Source organism: Lolium rigidum, chromosome 3 (genome assembly GCF_022539505.1).
Source record: "Lolium rigidum isolate FL_2022 chromosome 3, APGP_CSIRO_Lrig_0.1, whole genome shotgun sequence".
Classification (NCBI taxonomy): Eukaryota; Viridiplantae; Streptophyta; class Magnoliopsida; order Poales; family Poaceae; genus Lolium; species Lolium rigidum.
The window spans coordinates 210,106,791-210,113,434 of NC_061510.1; positions in this window are offsets into that span (position 1 = coordinate 210,106,791).

Here is a 6,644-nt window from a genome sequence, read left to right on the forward strand (position 1 = left end):
ATACCTTGTTCAACCTCGTCTCCGACAAGTACTCTTTACTCGTACCGTGGTATGTGGTCTCTTATGAACTCATTCATATGCTTGCAAGACATTAGACGACATTCCACCGAGAGGGCCGGAGTATATCTATCCGTCATCGGGATGGACAAATCCCATTGTTGATCCATATGCCTCAACTCATACTTTCCGGATACTTAATCCCACCTTTATAACCACCCATTTACGCAGTGGTGTTTGGTGTAATCAAAGTACCTTTCCGGTATAAGTGATTTACATGATCTCATGGTCATAAGGACTAGGTAACTATGTATCGAAAGCTTATAGCAAATAACTTAATGACGAGATCTTATGCTACGCTTAATTGGGTGTGTCCATTACATCATTCATATAATGATATAACCTTGTTATTAATAACATCCAATGTTCATGATTATGAAACTAATCATCCATTAATCAACAAGCTAGTTTAAGAGGCATACTAGGGACTTCTTGTTGTCTACATATCACACATGTACTAATGTTTCGGTTAATACAATTATAGCATGATATATAAACATTTATCATAAACATAAAGATATAAATAATAACCACTTTATTATTGCCTCTAGGGAATATCTCCTTCAAAAGAGTCGTCCTCGACTCTTGTGCCTCCTCATCTTCATGATATGGCGATAAGTCCGCAACGTTGAACGTGTTGCTCACCAAGTACTTGGAGGTGGGGATGTCGATGACGTAAGCGTTGTTGTTGATGCGTTTGATGACCTTGAAGGGACCATCTCCTCTTGGCTTGAGCTTGGAGTTGCGTTCATGAGGGAATCTTTCCTTCCGGAGGTGGATCCAAACGAGGTCGCCTTCTTGAAATATGCGTTCCTTCTTCTTGGCGTTGAGGCGGGTAGCTTGACGAAGCACATGTTCTTGAATGGTAGCTCTTGTTTCTTCATGTAGTTTCTTCACGGCGGCGGTGCGCTTGTCGAAGTCCATGTTCGTCCGCTCATGAAGTGGAAGTGGTAGTATGTCGAGTGCCGTGAGCGGCTCGAAACCGTAGACGACCATGAAGGGACTCCTTGATGTTGTTGAGTGCTTGGCGCGGTTGTAGGCGAACTCCGCGTGTGGAAGGCACTTCTCCCATGACTTCAAGTTCTTCTTCACGAGGATGCGTAGGAGAGTTGAGAGGCTTCGATTGACCACTTCCGTTTGGCCGTCCGTTTGCGGGTGCGAGGATGATGAGAATAAGAGCTTCACTCCAAACTTTGCCATGAGCGACTTCCAAAGATAACTCATGAACTTGACGTCTCGATCCGACACAATGCTTTGCGGTACTCCATGTAGGCGAACAATTTCCCGAAAAACAATGAAGCAATGTGTGAAGCATCGTCGCTCTTATGGCAAGGTATGAAATGAGCCATCTTAGAGAATCTATCCACTACCACAAATATGGAATCATGACCATGCTTAGTGCGAGGCAATCCTAGAACGAAATCCATGGTAATATCGGTCCATGGTGCATATGGAATAGGCAATGGAGTGTAAAGACCATAAGGGTTGGAGGTAGACTTAGCTTGTAAGCAAGTGGTGCACCGGCAGCAAAGGCGTTCCACGTCGCGGTACATTCTTGGCCAATAGTAGTGGGTTGAGAGCATGGCATATGTCTTCTCTCGAACAAAGTGTCCCATAAGACCACCTCCATGTGACTCTTGCAAAAGCAATTTTCGAAGCGAAGACTCGGGAATGCAAATCTTGTTAGCTTTAAACAAGTAGCCATCATGCAAATAGAAATCATCCACTCCTCACTCAACGGAGCACTTCTCAAATATGGGAGCAAAGAAAGAATCGGAAGGATAGAGTTCTTTGATCTCTTCAAGTCCCAAAACATGGAAATCCAAACGAGTAAGCAAAAGGGTGTTTTTGCGGGAAAGAGCACCCGCCACAACATTGTCCTTGCCCTTCTTGTATTTGATCACATATGGAAAGGACTCAATGAACTCGACCCATTTTGCATGTCGTTTGTTCAAGTTGTGTTGGCTTTTCAAATATTTCAAGGACTCATGGTCGGAATGAATGATAAACTCTTTAGGCCAAAGATAGTGTTGCCAAAATTCAAGAACACGAACCAAAGCGTAGAGCTCCTTGTCATATATAGGATAGTTGAGGCGTGCGCCATCTAACTTCTCGCTATAGTATGCCACGGGTTTGCCCTCTTGCATAAGAACACCACCAATACCAAGCCCACTTGCATCACACTCAATCTCAAAAGTTTTTGCAAAATTTGGAAGAACAAGAAGGGGAGCTTCGGTAAGGCGTTTCTTCAACTCATCAAAAGCATTTTGTTGGGCCTTGCCCCAAACAAACGGAACATTCTTCTTGGTAAGTTCATTCAAAGGGCAAGCAATGGTGCTAAAATCTTTCACAAAGCGGCGTTAGAAACCGGCAAGTCCATGAAAACTTCGGACTTGACCAACATTTGTAGGAGTAGGCCAATTGTGGATGGCCTCTTCCTTGGAAGAATCAACTTCAATACCATTAGCGGAAACCACAAAGCCAAGGAAAACCAATTTGTTTTGAGCAAATGTGCATTTAGGGAGATTGGCATAAAGCTTCTGTTATCACCAGATTTTGGCCAAATCAGGAGGTGGGCCGTAAGGGAGATGGGCTTGGAATATTACACGTGGAGGATCTCTGAAGCGGCCTTGCACGGAGAGTTTGGGCTAGATTGCCCGTGTATCTTTAATTATAGTAGATTGCATCATAGATTAAAAGTTAGAGTTTGTCTCGTACACGGTGGGGATTATTCCCACGTTAGAAAGTCCCCTGGACTATAAATATGTATCTAGGGTTTATGGAATAAACAACAGCCAACGTTCAACCAACCAAATCAATCTCGGCGCATCGCCAACTCCTTCGTCTCGAGGGTTTCTACCGGTAAGCGACATGCTGCCTAGATCGCATCTTGCGATCTAGGCAGCACAAGCTCCACGTTGTTCATGCGTTGCTCGTACTCGAAGCCTTTTTGATGGCGAGCAACGTAGTTATCATAGATATGTTAGGGTTAGCATTGTTCTTCGTATCATATGCTTGTCGTAGTGCAACCCTTGCATATCTAGCCGCCCTACACCTATCTTAGGTGTAGGGGCGGCACCCCGCTTGATCATTATTTAGTAGATCTGATCCGTTACGGTTGCTCCTTTTTCTACAAGGATTAGTTTAATATCTGCAATAGTTAGGCCTTACGAAGGGGGGGAGGATCCAGCGGCGCGTGGGGTGTCGTTCGCTAGTCCTAAACAGGATGTTCCGGGGATCAACTTCGTGTTGGTTTTTAGGCCTTGTTTAGGATCGGCTTACGATCACCGTGCGTGGCCGCGAGGCCCAACCTGGAGTAGGATGATCCGATTATGCGGTGAAAACCCTAAATCGTCGTAGATCTCATTAGCTTTATCTTGATCAAGCAGGACCACCATATATTCGTGCACCCCGTACGAATCATGGGTGGATCGGCTCCTTGAGCCGATTCACGGGATAACTCGAGAGCCGATCGAGGCTCTTATTTAATGTTTACGTGTATGCCATGCAGGAAACTAAGCGAGGCATCTCCATCACCTTCCCGACCGGGTATAGGTCGGGTGGCACGCCCTTGCAATCAGCATCGGACGTGTGACCGAGAGGCTTTGCGGGCCGTCGCTCGGAGGGACCAGGGCCAACCGCAGCCCTAAGTTGTTCCCGGCTCTCTCGTGTTGCCCGTCGCTGCCCGCCGGTGGGTTTTGACCGCAACACATTCACGGCACGCCCGGTGGGACAATCGTCTACATCAACCACATCGCCATCTACATCCGAGATGGCGGACGGCACGCCGATCACGTACGAGGATCTGACCGACGAACTCAAGAAGAAGTATGACGAGGTCAAGACCATCCTCGAAGCCGACCTCATCGGCTCTTTTCACAGAACCCGTTCACATGGCATCAGATGGAAGGGGTTCTCGCCTGATGGTGCACTCGATGGGATAGACCTCTCTGCCCCGTCAGAAGAACGCACCAGGTCCCTGCGGCAGGAGATCAACTACTTGGTGGCTCACTCGCTACATCGCCACTCTGAGAACCTGGTAAACACGTTGGAGCGCATAGCTCTTCGGGTGATCCAGGAGATCATGAGGCACCCGGTACTCGCCGTCGGGACCAGCTCTCGGGACGCATCAAGGAGAGTTGCCACTCCGGTCCCGTCCACCGCCGCCATTTGCGTTGGCAGCACCGAAGTGCTGAATTCACCGGCATTCGTCGTCTACAAGATTGGTGGTGACCCTAGTGACTGCCGGTTCTTGCGGGAGGCGCCTAAGGAGATCCCCCACGGGTATGCGTGCACTTATGTGCCAGATTGCGGTAACTGGGCTCTCACGAACCAGGCCACAACATCAGGGACTCCGGCGAAAACAGGAGGGACGTCAGCGACAGATCTCGAGAAGCAGACGTGGCTAACTAAGTACGCCACCCCGACGAACCTCCAGAGCCCAGCTCCTGCAGTTGGCTCAGAGCTGGAAAAGCAAACATGGCTGGCTAAGTACGCCACCCCGGCGAATCTTCGAGTTCAACTCCTGCAGCCAGGCACGGCGGATCAGATCGGTACCATGCCGAGAGACCGGTTCGGCATGGTGCCGAAAAGGAGGGCAATCGGCTATTCCAAGCCGTATCCCGACGACTACGAATTGATCCCGCTACCACCTAAATATCGGCTCCCTGATTTTTCCAAATTCAGTGGATCAGATGGTTCCAGCTCCATCGAACACGTGGGCCGATATTTGGCATAGCTAGGAACGGCCTCAGTGTCGGATTCCCTGCGCGTGAGGTTCTTCTCACAGTCCCTCACGGGATCGGCTTTCGGGTGGTACACCTCGTTGCCACCAGACTCCATCCGGACTTGGAAGCAGTTGGAAGAACGAGTTCCATATGCGGTACCATTCGGAGGCTTCCGAGTCCAGCATTGCCGATCTAGCACAACTACGTCGAAGCGGGGAGAAGCGTGACGAGATTACATCCGGCGCTTCGGGAATCTTAGGAACCGATGTTATTCGGTTCGTATAAGCTGAAAAGAAGCGATCGAGTTGGCGGTAGCGGGCCTCGCAACACCGCTCAAGGACATGGCCTCCCAAGCGAGACTACCCCTCACCGGCGCATATGGTTCGAGAACTGTCGGCATATGAACAGCGCCACCCGGACCTGTACCAGGACAAATTCAAGCGTGCAGTAGTCCTGGTCGAGGCAGAGGAAGACGAAGTTCCTGCGGGAGACCAAGAGGTAGCAGTGGCTGAATGGACTCGGGGGGCAACCCTCGTGCCCTGCAAATGGGTAAAGCCACCAGGCCCGCCCAGGGGGTTTGATTTTGACGTGACCAAGACTGAACAAATCTTCGACCTCCTACTCAAGGAAAAGCAGTTGAAGATACCCGAAGGTCTCAAATTCCCCACGGTACAGGAGCTGAATGGAAAGCCATACTGCAAATGGCACAACTCGCTCTCCCATGCCACCAACGACTGCCGGATTTGGCGTCAGCAGATCCAAATGGCGATAGAAAAAGGACGTCTGATTTTCAACCAGTACGCCATGAAGGTCGACACCCAACCCTTCCCCGCCGTTAACATGGTGGAATGCACTTACCCTGAAGGTTGCCAGCCAGGATCCTCGTTCAGCATCAACATGGTAGGACTTGGACACCACGGCGGCAAGGATGGAGACGAGGGCAGCTGCTCTCGTAGCAAGGACACAGAGGAGGCCGCTCCACGCGATCGGCTCTGTCATGATGGCAAGCGCTACGTCACAGAGGGAGAAGTGAAGAACATGAGATATCAGCGACCCCTCTCTGATCACCTCCTCAACAAGTATGTGAGTCAGTATGACCAACGCCGACGATCCAGCGATGATGATGAAAGAGATCGTTTGGCTAGAGAAGCCAGAAGACATCGTCGGCACGATCGCGATGAGGAGGAGCACGAGCGCCGTGCAAAGGGAACATCAAGGGAGCAAGACGACAACGATAGGCACTGGGACTGCCCCTTCTTCAGACACTGCTGGGATTCGGGAATGAGCCGATTGCCCACAATCGGCAATTGCCCAGAATGCAACCGGAAGAAGAAGGAGGCAGCCAACGTGTCTGTGTTCAAGCACCTAGGGCCTCTCCCACCACAAAGCAAACGAGCTGAGTCCCCTCGTTGGGAAGATCTCGAGGATTCAGAAGACGAGGGACAAGAAGAAGAAGAAGACAGGTACCACCGGCCAAGGTGGTGCCCTGATGGACTTAGCCGTTCCCAGAAGCGCAGGGTTCAGCGATTGCGCGGCCTCGAGGAAGCCGAAAGGTTATACCTGCATACATTAAGAAAGGCACGACCTGATCTGGCCGCGAAAGTTCAGCGAACCCTGGACGAAGAGGGTCGACCACGGAAAATGGAGTGGCGCCCAAAGCAAAGGAAAGCCGATGATGAAACATCGGCTGGCACAAACATGGTGCTCGTCCTGCCGACGGAGCTTAGTGCTCCACAATTACATGATGCACTCAAGATGGACGACAGCAAGCGCATAAGGTCAGAGGTTGGGTTGGTTTTATCCACCAGCCTGACCGAGTAGCAAGAACAAACCAATGAGCAAGTATGGCGAGGCCGGTCC